This window comes from Castor canadensis, chromosome 5, assembly GCF_047511655.1.
Source record: "Castor canadensis chromosome 5, mCasCan1.hap1v2, whole genome shotgun sequence".
In the NCBI taxonomy this organism is placed as follows: Eukaryota; Metazoa; Chordata; class Mammalia; order Rodentia; family Castoridae; genus Castor; species Castor canadensis.
This window is the reverse complement of record NC_133390.1, coordinates 140,735,063-140,753,730: the sequence shown is the minus strand read 5'-3', so window position 1 is coordinate 140,753,730 and position 18,668 is coordinate 140,735,063. Positions and strand designations below refer to the sequence as shown.

General features: G+C 36.8%; 1 protein-coding gene across 5 annotated transcripts in view; it reads right to left on the bottom strand.

Annotated features, from left to right (window-relative positions):
• The window catches only part of Kif16b (kinesin family member 16B), a 304,402-nt gene that overhangs the window by 18,627 nt on the left and 267,107 nt on the right, over window positions 1-18,668 (bottom strand). The gene's annotated exons all lie outside the window — the stretch shown is intronic.

The window sequence follows — 18,668 nt, the reverse complement described above, 5'->3', positions numbered from 1 at the left end:
CAGAGAGGATTAGCTAGGGATTTGGATTATCTGCAACAATGATCCCCTTCACTGGGATCGATGACCGAGGCCTTACGATGTCAGGGAAGATAGAAGCAGGGAAAACCCAGATCAAAATATTTCAAATGCAGGGTCAGGCACATCATATTGCACACAGGGAAATGCAAATAAATTTATTTTCTATCTCGATATTATCTACAGAATTAGAAGCTAAGTTTAATATATACACACACATAAATATATGTAACACATATACATGTACATTCAGTACTTTGCTTATAAAAGACAGTATTGGTTAAATGCCTGATGCACTGAGTTTATTAGGCAATTAATAAGCTCTGATAAACAATGAGAATAGCTTTCTTTCTTCAGGACTTTATCTTGCAGCAAAATCACACAGGTTGACAGTAACTTCTGTCTTCTGAGAAAGGGAAGGTTAGAAAATTACTTGAAAGAAGGAAGTCTCATCATAACTTGTGCTCCAAAGCCAGACTTCTGAAATTCTTACAACTATCCTGGTCACCTATTAAAGTCTGAGAAGCTGCTGTACATGACAGATGAAGAATGTCGCTGGTTGGGCAGCTGATGAATATACTTCCTTAGACACATGTGTCTGGTCATGTTAAACATTTAATGAATCCCCAAAAGGTGTGTTGGTGTCTTGGTCATCTAAGCCTTCAGCATCAGTGACTTGTTTATAGCTAAAAAACTATATAAAAGCAGTGCAGTGCAAGTTAAAAAGTGATACTGCCAAGATGTGAACAGAAGAAGACACCCCCCCATATTAGGGAAATCTCACTAATCAGAGGACCTTAGAAAATGCTCTGGGACCTTCAAGTTAAGAAATACTGGACAATTTGGGGTTAAGTTGACAGCCTCAGTTTCTGCCATGAGGAAACTGCTCTTCAAAGTAAGAAATGTCAGTGTATTTTGACATAGCATTTACTTGAATACACCCAGATTCTTTCAAATAAAATACTGCAAAGAAATGCAATAACGCAATTGTGAACTGGAAGATAAATGCTATAAATGGAAAAGGAAAAGTGAACATATACCAAGATGCTTAACTCCCCAGTCTGTGGAAATATTAAGAGCAGAAGCAGTCTTTCTGTTGCTCACAGTATTTAATCAAAAAGCACTGGCATTCAAGCCCTAGGATCCACTGCAGTTGCGGTTCCAGCTGGCTAAAGAAATCCATTGAGAAAAAAGTGATGCTTCCATTTTCTACCATTTTCAACTTTGATTAGCAAGTGTTTTCTTGATTCCAATATCAGTTTCTTAATTTTACTTATAAATAATATGAAGCAGGTGATGTCAATTAGAAAACAGATTAGGTAAAGTCTTAATTTAAAAAAATTTGGTTGCCTGGAATGAAAATTACATATGTAAATGTAAATGCACTGCAGGAAATTGCTGGGAATAGAAATAAGTCTATTTAAAATTGGATGGGAGCTTTACACAGACAAACAAAAAAGGTAAAAAGTTGTGTGGAATTGGAACAAGCTGATGTTCTTACCCATTTATTTCCCCCTAAATATTATCTCAAAGGGCTACAACATATGCTGTGATTCATTAACATTATGAAACATAAGTGACAATATAGAAGAAAAAGGAATGTCAGGGGAAAAACAGCTAGCTGATTTCCAAAATAAAGATGTAGTTTACAAAAGCCACAAAGTACACTAAAAGGCTCACTGACAAAGACCATAGTGAGTACCTCTGATTTAAGGACAGAACAATTTATTTAGGAAAAAAATCTGAATAAGTATAGTTAAGGGAACTGAAGCTTCTGCAAGAAAGCTTAATGCAAATTGGACAGGGCTTCATAAAAGAGAACGAATGATTCCCAAGTGTTGATATAAATAGTGAGTAGAGAATTTAGTGGAGATTGGAAGAGACTGTGGCTCTCAAAATACATGAATGCACAAGAATTCTGAATGTATCTTTTGGGCTATTGCAACAAAGAAGATGTATAAAGAGGAACTGCACTGACATCAATGGAAATAAACAGAACCAACTATTTCAGGATGCGAGAAGTTAGGCCCTTGGGTTTATAACAACACTAGAGGATGGAAAAGTTATAAGCAGAATTCTAAAACAAGTAAAGAAGGAAGAAGGAGGCCCATGTCAGGCAATGCTTCTCAAATGAACTGCAAAGGACCATTTGGTGGGGGGCAGACATAAGACAGAGCTTGACAGAGGGACAGAGATGGAAAATAGAGGAGACAGGAAAATGAGAGGACCAGACCAGGAGGTTCAACATTGAACAAACAGAATTCCAGAAAGAAACCACAGAAACAACCTTAAGAAAGAAAGTCATCAGGAAAAATTCCCATCAATGAAGGCTATGAGAGAGACTGATAGAGACCATGGGGAGTCCAGCAAACTTGAGGAGCTGCTTACCAACGTAGAATTCTCAAAGTTTCAAACACTAAGGACAGAAAGAAGGCCTACAGAATAGAAGGCTCCACAAGCTTCCTTGACAGGAGAGGAAAGGAATACGTCACATGTAAAGGATCAAGAATCAAAATGACTCAAGTGTTTAACAGCAGAAATGAACAATTCCTTTAAGTGGGGAAAGAAGATGGCTTCCAACTAATATTCTATATCGGCCAGGGTCTGGGTGTATGAAAATATCACTTATATATCCCTCCTCAGGGACATGCTCCATCAAAATGAAAAGAAATGTGAGCTATGGTAAGCAGGGAAACAAGTCAAGAGACAGCAAAGAATGATGGAGAAGAGAGACTGCAGAGTAGGTGTGACTTGGTCAGACTAGAGCAGGCAAGAAAGTTGCAGGAAAAATATCTGATGGTCTAAGTGAGAAGAGATTCAAGCATGTGGAGAAACTGCAACAAACTGAGAATGCCTGATCAAGCAAGTACACTCATTTTTTTTTCTCTTTTGGTGGTACTGGGGGGTCAAACCCAGAACTTTGTACTTGTTAAGAAGGTGCTCTACAACTTGAGCCACACTCTTATCCCTTTTTGCTTTAGTTATTTTTCAAGTAGGATTCCCTGTTTTCATGGGCGGGACTGGCCTAGCCCATGATCTTCCTATTTATGTCTTCTGCACTGTTGGGATGACAGGCATGAACCACCATGCCCAGCTTTCTGTTGATTGAGATGGGGTCTCACTGTTTGCCCAGGCTGACCTCAAACAAAGATCCTCCTGATCTCTGCCTTCCAAGTTGCTAGGATTACAGGTGTGAGCCATGTCACCCAGCTGATTTCAATAAAAATTTGAATAAAATCTTTGTAAATTTCTTTAATGTGTGAGCTTTCAAGAAAACTTCTAAATTTATGCATTAAAATTTTATAATGGAGGAAAAGTATCAATTTACGTAACTTGAATGTTAGTCTTCAAATGTTACCATTCAATATGGTATTAGAAATTATATTAAGATATTTGATGTAGTAAATATGAAGGATGAAAGAAAAGAGAAGTGTTTCACATATCTGGGAATGTGATGTCGAGGTAGTGACAACTGTGTAATAAATACATCAAACAATTAAGCTGAGCTCACCACAGTCCTGAGACATATAGGAAGGGTGAGCAGGGAATGAACAGCAAGCATTTCTGCATGTGAGGAGGTGGGGGTGGTGGAGTTCATGTTGGGGGTCACCAATCACAGTGGAATGCCATTAGCACTTAAAACAAAAACTATGGAGAATACATACATACATTAGTATAAAAGAAAATGCCAAAAAGTACTGAAAGAGTTGTAGTGGAGGCAAGGGAAGAAGACTATGAATGGAGGGAAGGGGCTTCTTTTCTTTTTAGCAGCGCGGGGGTTTGAACTCAGGGCCTCATACTTGCTAGGCAGGTGCTCTACCTCTTGAGCCACTCTGCCAGCCCTTTTTTGTGATGTGTTTGATGGACATAGGGTTCGTGAACTATTTGCTCAAGGCTGGCTTCGCACCATGATCTTCCTGATCTCTGTCTCTTGAGTAACTAGTATTACTACAGGTGTGGGCACCAGTGTCTGGCTAATTTTTTTGGTGGTGGTGGCATTGGGGTTTGAACTCAGGACTTCACACTTGCTAGGTAGATGCTCTACCACTTGAGCCACTCTTCCAGCCAGGGGCTGCTTTTCAGAACAGCCTAATTTGTGGGCGTGAGGGGACTGTCTTGGCTTCAGAGAAGGTGGAACAAGGAAAGAGTACTGGGAACAGAACTATCCACTATGGTCAAGGTCACAGGTCAACAGCACATAGCATCTGTCAGTTTATGGGAAGGGACTGGGGTTGGTGATTAAGGGGGAACCCCAGCTTTAGTCATAAAGAGACACACTTTGATAACCACCCTGGTGAGCCAGTTCAAGGAAGGAGTCTAGTCCATTGTTCTTGGTTTCAGTTGCTGTTTCTTCTCCAGTGCTATCACTTTTGTCTTTAGTATCTGCTTTTCTGATGAGGACTTTTTGATTTATGGCAAGGTCACTCATCTTCCAAAGGACAAATAAGCATTTTTAGGGGTTTAAAGTAACAAGTTTTACTGCAACCTTAGCCAATAAGAACTGGGTTGAATGTGGCTCTTATACTAAGTCTAAGTAAATCCATCATCAAGATGGTTTCAAGCACTCAGAGAAGATAAACAGCAGTCCACAAACTCCCAACAGTCCCACTGTCTCAGCCATCATCTGCCAGTCTTTAGGCTATATTCCCTTGATTTTTTAGGAACCTACTTTATGTTTCTAAAAAGAGTGGGTTCATATCTTATTTTATTCTATTGTATTACTTATCTATATAGTTATATATAATATTTAATATATAAATGACATCTCTATATACATTATAACCTATATAGCTATAATGTATATTAGTATATCTTTATGACAAAATTATTTGTAGAGCTAACTTTATATAATCTATAATTTATATAATTATACCTTAGTTTATCTTATTTCACAATACTGTATCATTATATGTCTCCTCTTCCAATGAATATATTTCAAACAACTCAATTAGGGGCCCTAAATGACAGTATGGTCACCTAATGGTGCAGAAAGGGACTAATAACCTCACTGGTGGGCCATTCATTTATCTACATGCTGAATGGTATGTGTACTCAGGGAAAAGAGATAACAGGTTCTGGCAGAAAAGAGCAACTACAACTGAATTAGCAGTAGAATTCCACTGAAAATTAATGGCACACATGAAGTTATCACAAACATGATTCAAAGGGTTCTGTGTGTCAAAATTTTTTAATAACTCAAGTGTCAATGGAAGTTGGTCAATGTTTTTTTCTGTCATAAGTCATTGCATTTCAAGTCTGATTATTTCCCCTAAAATTTAGCTATATTTCTATCCAACACCTCTCCTGGGACCCAGGAGCTAATTAAGTGCTCCAGTTTAAAAGACCTTTTCTTTTCACCCCTGTGGTACCACAGTATGGATGTGAGATATAAGGGGCAGCAGAATGAGAAAATAGTGAAAGGGTATTTAATTAAGGAGAGTAAACAGCATGGTCAACAGCAACATGAAGCTAACATCTGTCTCCAAACAAGGCAGGGGAGCCACCTTACCTTCAAGTAGGGACAATAGGGAAGTGAGCCTATGCAGGATGCTTCTTTTGTCTATGCCACTTATGATAGCTCCTTCTATTTCAGAGACAATGAGACATTTAATAAAAGAAAACAATTAGGGATACCTTGCTCTTATCTAGAAGCAGAGTAGGAACAACCCTCCAGCTGTTTAACACTGCAATGTTTAGGGTTCATTTCATTTTACTTTTAAAATTAAACAAGGAAATGAAAAATGTTCTACTGTGAACTCCATAAACAGAGCATACCCAGCTCCAAGTCTGCCATCTTGAACTCTTCTATGTTAACTTACATTTGCTATTTCCATAAATAGGGAAGAGTTGGAGAATCTGTGATGAATTTGAATAGCCCTCAAAACCTTGGAATGAGCAAGGGAGCCATGGAGATGCCAGATATTACCAATTTAACACCAGGACTGCACATGAGGTGGGACTGTAATTGAGACTGATATTAGAATATCAAAAGCCCAACACATAGAAAAATTGCCATTGCAACTCTACCTGGGGTAAACAGAAATGGCTTCTGTGATGGTTAATTTTTTATGCCAAACTGATGGAGCTATAGCATGCATGTGTACTTGGTTAAATACTATTCTGGGCATGTTTATAACAGTGTTTCTGGATGAGTTTAACATTTGAATAGGTAGACTCCAGAAAGCAGACTACTCACCTGAATGTGGTGGGCATCATTCAATCAGGCCTCAATGGGAGAAAAAGACTGACCTTCCCTTAAGTAAGTGGGGACTCAACTGAAACATTGGTTCTTTTGGGATCTTGAAGTTGTTGGTAAAAGGCTGGAATTTATACTATCATCTCTCCTGGTGCTGAGGCCTGTAGACTGGGACTAGAACTATACCATCTATCTCTGGGTCTCCAGCTTGCTAATTGCAGATGTTAGGACTTCTCAGATTCCAGAACCCTATGTACCTCTCTCTCCTACTGGTTGTTTCTCAGAACTCTGACTAATAGAGCTTCTAAACCACAATTAGTGAAGTAAAAAGCACAATTTCATTACTATGGGTTAAGTGGACAAATGTAAAATTCACAAATATATTTTATCTTAGACTTTTCTCTCTTAAGATTAATGTCTGGGGTTTTGTGCATCCAAACTAACTTCATTACCTACCATACTCCCTTAGGTCTCATTCAATTGAATGACAAGCCATCTGTCTAATCCACTGACTTTTCTCATACCAGATGCCATGGCATCCTTGCTCAGGCCAAATTCATGTCTCATCTGGAAGGAGGAACAGCCCAGACTCCCCTACTCTCTCCTACCACAATCTCCACTAGAAAACCTCACTGCTCCACTCCTGGCCTATAACTCCTTTGGCTCCTCACTGGTGTCTAGATCAGATCCTAAGCCAGGATTCTGGCTCTTCCTTCTCTCTCTATACCCATGCACCAAACTCATCTTCTAACAGTAGATCCAGATTCTTGGGTCCCATCCTAGTGCTGAGGAACCAGAACATACTGAAACAAAGCCCAAGAATCTGCATTTTTCAAAATGCTGCTCAAGATAATTTCAAAGATTGGCCAGGCAGTTTTGGGAACTACTGTTTGGGAATCACAACTTCTGACCTCAGCAAAAGAAGCTCTGTCTATCCCTGTAATTATGACTGTGTCTCATCCTTGTTGATCTGTCTCTGCTCTCACAGGACTGTGAGCTGTCTGAAGACACTGACTATAGGACTGACTTGTGCAGGAAAGGCTCAGTGCAGACATGGAAGAAGCCCTGAGTATGAACAGCGATAGTCAGTGGGCTCCTCATCATAAAGACCACCAGTTACCAAGAGCCACCCATGAAATGCAAGGGGAAGTATAGCACCACTTGCAAAACACAACTGCCCCAAAATCAGATCTGAATGTTATCAAGCCTCTGGTTTACAGAAATGAAGACAGGGTTAGAACAGTGTGGGGACGCACTCAGCAAAACTCAGACTGTGGAGAATTCAACAGATAAATGACATGGAATTGTCAACAAATAAGGAGGACACCTACATATTAGAAGAAACATAACAGACATCAATCAGTGTTATAATTTGGATCTTGATTCAAACGTAAATGAGAAAATTGGTGTAGCCTGTAAACTGACTAGCTATTTGTTTATACAAAGAGATTGTTAATTGTGTGTGCGTGTGTGTGTGTGTGATAGTCCTGTGACTATGTTATAAAAATAAAGTTTTGTTTTTTTAAGAGATGCATCCTAAAATATTTATAGATGAAATGATATGATGGCTGATATTTGCTTTAAATAACTATGCGTGTGTGTATGTGTGTGTGTGTCTGACTGACATGATAAGGGAGAGTATAAGGAGTTCAATACACTGTACTTTCTGGTTTTATACATATTTTTTCAAAAAATATATTGTCAGAAAAATAAAGTTTCAAAAGGTATAAGCTATGGTTTAGTATCATGTATCTGAAAGCCCCTGTAGTCCAATGAGGCATAGAAGGTTGGAAGGTTGTATAACTCATCACATAACAGAAACTCACTAGAATAACAGGATGTCATTCTCTGAATCTAAGAACTTTTTTGGCACCTGATACTGATATTAACAAAGTCAACACTCTTAGATAAAGGTAATTACTCTTTTCAGACAGAAAGGGTGCCAAAGAAAGTCACTTAATATTAAAAGAACTGGGGCCATGTCTTTAAATGATGTTCTTTTCTTCATGGAGAATTCTAAGCACATGTGGAAATAAATATGAATGTGCTCCTAAAAAACTAGCTAGCATTTGTTGCCCTTAATGCAGAGAAACTAAAGCAGATACCTTAAAAGCAACTGAGGCCAATAGGAAAAGGGGACCAGGTACTAGAGAAAAGGTTAGATCAAAAAGAATTAACCTAGAAGGTAACACCCACGCACAGGAAATCAATGTGAGTCAATGCCTTGTATAGCTATCCTTATCTCAACCAGCAAAACCCCTTGTTCCTTCCTATTATTGCTTATACTCTCTCTACACCAAAATTAGAAATAAGGGCAAAATAGTTTCTGCTGGGTATTGAGGGGGTGGGGGGAGAGGGAGGGGGCGGAGTGGGTGGTAAGGGAGGGGGTGGGGGCAGGGGGGAGAAATGAACCAAGCCTTGTATGCACATATGAATAATAAAAGAAAAAGGAAAAAAATAATATGAATGTGCTCAAGTGTTATTGGTTCTGAACACTAACATGACAGAGGACTATTTCAACTCTTCTGTCTGGTACAACTAAGGGGAATTTACTTTTAGTACAGTTAAGAAGTTAAGAGGTAGACGCACTAAGATTTCTTAAGGGATTCTTGAAGAAAAATTATTTTACAAATTGTACTACAGGGTAATTACGTGTAATAATAGGTCACTTAGAATATCCTAAATTATATCAGAAGACATAAGAACATGAAGGACCTCCGTCCTTCATGTGAAGGATATCACATCAATGTGAAAAATATCTTTGTAGTAATAAATGAAAATTGTAGGAGAACAGAATCTGTACAGCTGTCTGTCCGATTACATCAGTATTTAATTATGTCACCTCCTTAATGGTTACATGTGATTATGACACATTTCCTTCTTGGCTTCTATGTTCAGATGTCATCCATTGGAAAGGCAGTGCACTGGGCGAGCACTCACTAATTTCCAGACTCTGGAAAGCACTGATTCACACAGACAGATATTGAACTTAAATTTACGAAGAGTGAATGAATAAAAACAGTGCTTGGCAAAAAGACAGACACAATATTGACTCAAATTTCAGAGTAACAAGGGAGTTGCTCCTAATGAAATATAAATCATCAGACATTTAGCAGTGGGAAAACACATGCAAAAAGTATAACTTGTTTAAGATGATTACCTTCTTGTAACAATACATTCAAAAGAAAAATGATTAATAGTGTCAAGCCCACCCAATCATCCATCCATTGCTATTCCCTCCTGTTATTTTTTCAGCAAAGAAATAAGAAAACAATGAAAAAATAAGAGGAAAGATAGAAGGAAAAGGAAATGAGAAATGGAGGATTGGAACATTATAAATGCATGATGATCACGTGTTTTTTAAATAGCTTTTTAAAGAAAATAACACTTTACCTTCTAGTGCAGTTTTAGGTCCACAGAAAAACTAAATGATATTGGAAGTTATGTCCATTTCCTGTCTCATATTGTTGTTATGAAACGTCTTCTACAGCAGTAGTGGGTTTTTAGTGACACTGAGGTCATATATTGAGGGTTTAATGCCACCAGAGAAGGTATAAAGACTTCCATATATCCAAATGCCTCTTCTCCACAGTCTTTCTCACTATCAAAATCCATACCAGAGTGGTATATTGCTAGATTTGTTGAATTAATGTGACTACATTGATACACTATTATCTCCCAAAGTCCATAACTTAGCATAATAGGTTAATTTGTCATGGTGTACTTTCTGTGGGTTTCAAGATATGTACAATAATATATGCAAACCACCATAGTACCATTCAGATTAGTTTCACTCCCCAAACTCCTATGTTCTACCTATCTATTCCCCCATCTTCTGACAAACAATGATCCTTTTGTCTACATAATTGTGTCTTTTACAAAATATCGGAATCACGAAATATGCTAACTTTTCAGATGCACTTTTTTAAACTTAGTAATATGCATTTATGTTTCATGGCTTGATAGTTCATTTCTATTTACTGTAGAATGACAGTCCATTCCCTGGATGTACCAATTTTTTTTTTTTTTAGTCCACTTACCCATTGAAGGTTGGGTACTTTTATATTGTGACAATTGCAAATAAAGCAGCCATAAACATTCATATGCAAGTTTTTCAACGTTTTAAGGTTAATACCAAGGAGCAAGATTGCTGGATTAAATGTAAGAATATGTTTAGCTTTGTAAGAAAACACCAAATTATTTCAAAGTATCTTTTGGTTTTGCCTTCCCATGAGCAATGAATGAAAGTTCCTGTTGTTCTCCATCTCACCAGCTTTTGTTCTTGTTAGTGTTCTGCATTTTGGTCATTCTAATACATTTATGTATAGTGGTAACTCAAATAACTTGTAATTTCCTAATGACACAGGATGTTGATGGTCCTGTCATATGTTTGCTTGCATTTTCATCTTTTCTGGGAAGGAGTCTGTTCATAATTTTTGCCTGCTTTTAAACCAGTGATCTTATTTTTGAGTTTTAAAAGTTCTTTGCAGATTCTTGGATAACAGCCCTTAGTCAGATCTGTATTCTGCACATATTTTCTTCCCATTTGTGGCTTGTCTTATCATGCTGTAGACAGTGTCTTTCACAGAGCAGAAGTTTGTAACTTTAATGAAATCTAAATTATCAGTATCTAATTCACGGCAAAGGCCTATTTTCTTGCATATTCCAAAAAATCAACCAAATCAAACCCAAATCCTAAAATAACTTCTTTAAATACCTTCTTACTGAGGTGCTCCCATGGTATACATTTTTCTTTGCTGCAGTGAGTCAGTTAATTAACATTGTTTAAAATTAGGTGTATTCCTCAGGGGTCTTTGATTGAAAAGCTTTGACACTCAGTTATTTTCTCCACATGCCCATGGGATGCATCAGGTCAGCTGGAGACTCCACAGTGGGCAGTCTTATAGTGAGTGACCTGGCGGATGTGGAAAGAGAACTAACTAACTCCAAATAAAGTCATGTGAATGTGAAAGAACTGTGCTCCCTATAATAATTCCATATCTCTAATCTTTCACTTTGCACAATAGATCTACCATGACTAGATTGTTTATATGGCCATTTCTGCTTCTTGAATTATTATTTTGTAGGTTGGAAGAAAGGATGACATTATAGTATTTTACAAGTATCATCATGAATAAGTATATTCAGATAATTTTAGTGTGCTTCCTCTCAGGTATGGATTTTGCAGGGAAAGATAGCAGTCAAGGACATTCATATTGTTATACTTTATGAATGCTGGGTAATGGTGCTCTTTGTGTTTCCTTGACTCTTAACAGAAATCTCAAATGCACTATAAGCTTCTACCATCGCCACTGTCGCTGTTGTCTGCGCCAAAGTCACACTCTTAGGTACTACATTCCTTTTCACCTATCTTATTAGTGTTTTAGCTCATGAGGTGAAAATGGGGAAGGAAAGAGGTGGTTTTGAGTTTCTCTCTGCCCCAGTACTTTAAAGAAAATTTCCCAAAAACTCCTCAGGTTTTTATTTTTAAAGGTGGTTATTCTGGGCAGCATTATGGTTTTAGAGAATTTCATGTTTTCATTAATTATAATTATTCCCCAAAATGGAACAGATTTAGGATGATTAGTAAAAATGTTTTCAAGTAGATAATAATGTTCTTTGAAATTAGTAACCCAAAATTCATCTCTCTCTCATCAATGAACAAAAATAAAACAAAACAAAAATCTCATTAATTAGGAGGGTAATTTGGGCAGATTTTCTGATAATTCAGTGAAGGTGAAGTATGTGTGAAGTATCATGGAAGATTAAGAATTTAATCAGATGTTGTTCTGTTAACTTCCTGTAACTCAAGAGTACAATAGGGAAGAAGTGAGCCATCTACATATCTCTTGACACAAGCAAGAAAAATGACAGGAAGCCTAAAGAAGTGGAGGTGAGGCTTCATGGACATTCCCAAACAGTTCTACTCTGTGGTATGTGTTTTACTATCATTGCAATCTAATAGAAAAATTTTATGTCTATTGACATAAAAAATTTTGTATTTTTATTTCATTTTTCTAAGAAATAATGTTCATTCATTGTTCAGAAGCACTGATTAAGTGATAGAATGAAAATAACTAGTCCTTCACCACTCACAAGTTTGAGAAACAGACAATTCTAGAGCCATGTGGCTCCGCTTCATTGTTTCAGGCTTACTGTTAATAAATACTATACACCACATTGCATCTATTAGAACTAAACTTGATATCCATTTGTATATACATACAATATTTCATACTATGTATGCATGTGTATAGCTATGCATATTTCAGATAATACATATAATGTTTAATGTCATAAAATGCCTTAAGAGATATTCTGAGTTTATATAAATTACTCTTCAGTAATTTATATAGGATGCCTTTTTATATTCTTAAAGGAAATTCTGAAGGGAATGACAAACCACATCGTGTTTTTATTTATTTATTTTCATTTTTACATTTACTTACATGTGTAAACATTGTTAGCATCACCTCCCCCCCCCCCCACTTCCGGGCAGAACCTGTTTTGCCCTCTTATTCTCCAATTTTGTTAAAGAGAAAACATAAGAGATGATAAGAAAGACATAAGGCTGTTGCCAGTTTGAGATAAAGAAAGCTATACAGAGAGATTCCTAGCGTTGCTTCCATGTACTTATGTATTGCAATGCACATTGCTTCATGTCTATCAGACCTCTTCGCTACTTCCTGGTTCCCTTCCCAGAGTGGCCTCTTCCAGTTTAAGATTACTATTATTTGCTTCTCTACAATGAACACATCAACCACATTCAAGTTTTAGGTTGCCTTTCCTTTCCCTATTCCTCCTGTGTGCATTCTCCCATTAGTGTATGACCCATGTCCAATAATATTACTGCATTTGTTTTAGGTCTATAATCTGCACATGAGCGAGAACATGCGATTTTTGGCCTTCTGAGCTTGGCTAACTTCATTTAAGATGATGTTCTCCAGTTCCATCCATTTACTTGTGAATGACAAAATTTCATTCTTCTTTGTGGCTGAATAAAATTCCATTGTGCATAAATAACAAATTTTCTTAATCCATTTGTCAGCAGTGGGGCATCTTGGCTGTTTCTATAGTTTGGCTATTGTGACTAATGTTGCAGTGAACATGGGTGTGTAGGTGCCTCTGTAATTACCTGAGTCACATTCCTTTGGATATATCCCCAGGAGTGGTATTGCTGGATCATATGGTGGATCAATGTTTAGTTTTTTAAGAAGACTCCATATTGTTTTCCAAAGTGGTCGTACTAGCTTACATTCCCACCAGCAGTGTATGAGGGTCCCTTTATCCTTGAATCCTCATCAACATTTGTTGGTAGTGGTGTTCTTGATGTAACAGGAGTGAGGTGGAATCTTAGTGTGGTTTTGATTTGTCTTCCCTTTATGACCAGGGACGGTGAGCATTTTTTCATGTGTTGTTTTTGCCATTTTCACTTCTTCCTTTGAAAAAGCCTATTTCTTTATTGTTTCATTGATTCACTGAGTTTAATTTTTTGAGCTCCCTGTATATTCTGGTTATCAGTCCTTTGATGTATAGCTAGCGAATATTTTCTCCCACCCTGTGGGTGGTCTCTTCAGTTTACAGACCATTTCTTTTGTTGTACAGAGCTTTTTAATTTCATGTAGTCCCATTTGTCTGTCCTTTCTCCTAGTTCCTGGGCTGCTGGAGTTCTACTGAGGAAGTCCTTGCCTATAAATATTGCTTCCAGAGTATTCTCTGTTCTTTCCTGTACTAACTGCAAGGTTTCAGGTCTGATATTAAGGTCCTTAACCCACTTTGAGTTGATACTAGTACAAGGTGACAGGCATGGATCTAGTTTCAGTTTTCTGTAGGCAGATAACTACTTTTCCCATCAACATTTGTTGAAGAGGCAGTCTTTTTTGCATCGTATGTTTTTGGCACCTTTGTGAAAATTAGGGTGGAAATATCTGTGTGGATTCATATCTGGGACCTCTATTCTGTTCCACTGGTCTTTATATCTCATTTTGTGCCAGTACCGTGCTGTTTTTATTGCTGCCACTTTGTAGTTTCGTTTGAAGTCAGGTATTATGATACCTCCAGCATTGCTCTTTTTGCTCAATATTGCCTTGGCTATTTGTGGTTTTCTGTGTTACCAAATGAACTTTAGGGTACATTTTTCATTCTGTGTGATGAATATCATTGGGATTTTGATGGGAATTGCACTGAACATGTAGATTGCTTTTCATAGTATAGACATTTTTACTATGTTGATTCTGCCAATCCATGAGTATAGGAGATCTTTCTACCTTCTGTAGTCTTCCTTGATCTCTTTCTTCAGTGGTTTGTAGTTCTCCTTGTAGAGGTTTTTACATCCTTTGTTCATTCCTAGATATTTGATTTTTTTGAGGATATTATAAATGGAATTGTTTTCCTATATTCTTTCTCAATCTGTTCATTGTTGGTGTATAGAGTTTTCTAAGTTGATTTTGTATCCTGCTACTTTGCTGAAGCTGTTTGTGGTGTCTAGGAGTTTTGGGGTGAAGTTTTTCAGGTCTTTAGGTACAAAATCATGACATCTGCACAGAGGGATAGTTGGACTACTTCTTTACATATTTATATTCCTTTTCTTTCTTCTTCTTGCTTTATTGCTCTGGCTAGGAATTCCAGGACTATGTTGAATAGGAGTGGAGAGAGTGAATTATCTCATTCCTGACTTTAGGGGAAATGGTTTCAGTTTTTCCCCATTAAGTATAATGTTGGCTATAGGTTTGCTTTATATAGCCTTTATAATGTTGAGGTAAGTTCCTTCTATTCCTAGTTTTCTTAGAACTTTTATTATGAAGTGGTGTTGAATCTTATCAAAGGTTTTTTCTGCATCTATTGAGATGATCAAATGGTTTTTGTCTTTGCTTCTATTAATGTACTGTATTACATTTATTGATTTACTATGATGAACTATCCCTGCATCCCTGGAATGAAGCTGACTTAGTCATGGTGAATGATGTTTCTGATATGTTGTTGAATTCGGTTTGCCATTATTTTATTGAGGATTTCTGCATCAATGTTCATTGAGGAGATTGTCCTGTAGTTCTCCTTTTTGGATGTGTCCCTGTCCAGTTTTGGAATAAGTGTAATACTGGCCTCATAGAATAAGTTAGGTAGTGTGCCTTCCCTTTCTATTTCATGGAAATGCTTAAGGAGGGTTGGTATTAGTTTTTCTTTAAAGGTCTGGTAGAATTCAACAGAGAATCCATTAGGTTCTGGACTTTTTTTGTGGGGGGAGACAATTGATGCTTCAATTTCATTACATGTTACAGATCTGTTTAAGTGGTTACTATCCTCTTGGTTCAGTTTTGGATGGTCATAAGTATCTAGAAATTTGTCCATTTGTTCAAAATTTTCCAGTTTATTGGAGTATACGTTCTTAAAATAATCTCTGATGATTTTCTGGATTTCCTTGGTGTTTGTTCTTTTCTCCCTTTTTTTGTTTCTGATTTTACTAATTTGGGTCTTTTCCCTTCTCATCTGAATATACATATACATATATACATATACATACAATATTTCATACCTGTGAATGTGTGTACATATGTATATTTTGGATAATACATATAGTATTTAATGACATAAAATTCCTTTAGAGATATTCTGAGTTTATATTCTTCAGTAATTTACATAGGATGCCTTTTTATATTCTTAAAGTAAATTCTGAAGGTAATAACATGCCACCTCGAGTTTTTAAAAATAAAGAAAACCATAAACAATTATGTGGAACCTTTTATTACCCATTAAGTGAATATTTAAATTCAATCATAATAAACATCTTTCCTTCAACAAAAAATATAAAATTATAACCAAAGGTCATCCTCACTGCATTGGTCATCTAAGAAACAGGATAGGGCTGCTGTGTTGCTAAACAGACCTTCCTCAACTCTAGAACACCGCTTAGCACAGAGCAGATACTCAGTACTTTTATAATTGGGAAAGTATCAAAATGGGTCTTTATCTTCAATGTGAGAACATTTTGTACTTTTTTCTGATAAACTCAAACACAAGGTCCAAATCTTACAAATATGTTAATAGCCAGGAAGATCAAAACACAAAACATATTTAAATATCTCTTTAAAATACTGCTACATTCAATTCTATCAGACTTAGAATTTTTGTAAAGTTATATTTTTGGATTTTAATAACCTCAGATAATTTCTTTTAAGCAAACATCATACATATTAGTTAGTGTAAATATGTTCCACTGGAATTCACATTTGATATGTGTTTATATATTTAAATTATACCTCCAGAAAAAAGTATCATATAGAAATCCAAACATGTACTCTTAGAGGGAAATAAATGTCTCATTAATCTTTGTCTTGTGCATAACATCAACACTGTCTTCAGTATGTTGGGAATTAAATACATTTTTGTTGAATTAAATCATATAAATAGTTCAGGGAAAATAGCTCTGTTAGTTTTCACTTGAAAACACACTAAAGCAAACAGTGGCTTTTGATGTTAGAAGATCAAATGAAAAGTCACAATAGCCACAGGAAATTAATGCAAGGATATCAGATTAATTTTCCACTAAAGTGAAATGTGAATTACACTTACTCCTTAAAAAGAAGATAATGTTCTACTACCTATCAGTCAACATTATGTGAAATGCATTTATCTTCAATTATAAGTGCCTATTTCCGTGAGGTGTGAAACACATTCTATAAAGGCAAATGCCACAGGTAAGTAACAGTCACAGACAACCAAATAGATTCTTGTATATAGGCAGTACTATGGTTTGGACAAGTGTCCTCAGATGTGGATTGGTCTCCAGCTTGGTGCTATTGGGATGTGGTATGATCTTTAAGAAGTGAAGACTAGTAAGAGGACGTCAGGTCACTGTGGTCATGCCCTTGAAGGGGATATTGGGACCACCTTCCCATATCTCTCTTTGCTTCCTGTCTTTAATGAGGTTAGCAGCAATAATGTTTTGCCTCAGCACAACACCCAAGGGAGCCACCTGATCATGGATTGAAGTCTCCAAAACTGTGAGAGTCTTCAAAACTGTAAACCATACTTCTTTTTTAGTTTATTATCAGTAACAGAAAGTTGACTAACACAGGTGCATTATTAACATAAAACTGTTCATCAACAGATTACTTAATAAGGCTAAGCAATGACACAGGAGATGCTGAAGTAACAAATGTGGACTCTACCTGAAAATACTAAGAATGAAAAAATGCCTGAACTTTGCTCTGACTCTGACAGTTGGAATGGAAAACCAGGGCTCACGAAGTGCTGTACTTGAAATGTACCGTGTATAAAACAGTCCATCTGTTGTGGTATATCTGGGCACTTTGTGAGTTTAATCAGAACACGGAGAAACTAGAGATGACAATAATCTATTTTCTGTGAGTATATGAAAACAAGTTTATAAACCACCATTCTCTTTGTTTCCATTAAAAACGAGGCTACATAAGTGAGGCAGATGGGAGTTGGATAAAGAATGCCATCCTTATTTCTAGTGTTATTTTAAATTTTTTTGTGTGGTTCAACCAAACTTTTGAGAGAACTTGATCAAGCTGGTTCACCAAGGTAATTTTTTCATGAAGGCAATGTCTTCATTTGGGTTTTAGGATCATGCCGTCATAGAATGAATTTTAGAAGCTTATAATGACCCTTCCAAAGCTTAGTCCTAATCAAGACCTCTTCAAATGTGTATTTCCACAGTCCAATTCAAATGCCTGCAAGCATGGCCCCTCTCTGAAATTTGTCCTTCCTCAGAGCAGTTCTACACTGAAGGTCTCAAACTCCACAAAGTTCCTCATGGACAGCAATTTCCTAGTCTTCAGTTTTCCCACATCCACAACGTCTTCCCTTTTGCTCTGGACCTCTATCCTCTAGATATTTCCCTAATTCTTGGTTCACTAGTAGTAAGTGCGCCATGTAGGCAAGTCATTTTCAACCGGTGGCCACCAGGAGTGAGAATAATACCTAATATTTATGTAATACCTCATAATTCAGAAAGGGCCTTTTCTTATTACATTTCATTTCTAATAGATCTTATGATTATTACTCATATAGAAGTAGCAAAAAAAGAAACTTTTGAGAGGCTCCCTGAAAGTTGTGGACATTAGATTGTAGTGAGTTATTTGTACTTTTGTCCTTGGTCTGCCTCAATGGCTCACAATGACAAGGGAATGAACAGAAGTTGAGACCATGTCTTGTGATTCCACTGTTCTCAATGAAAAACAGTTGACTATTTCCTGGCACAAGGATTAAGATTCCCACCAAATAAGAAACCGTTTCACAAAAAGAAATGCAAACTAGATAAAGCAGTCAACAATGTGTACTGGTAGTAAGGCAGGCAGAAAAACAACAGTTGTGTTAAACTGAGTTCTACATTAGCTGGCTTGGAAGATTAAGTTAAAATAAGTTCAAAGAAGCTTAATCATGTTTAAAATAGGTATACATCCATTTGCTTCCAACTATCTTGAAAAAGCAA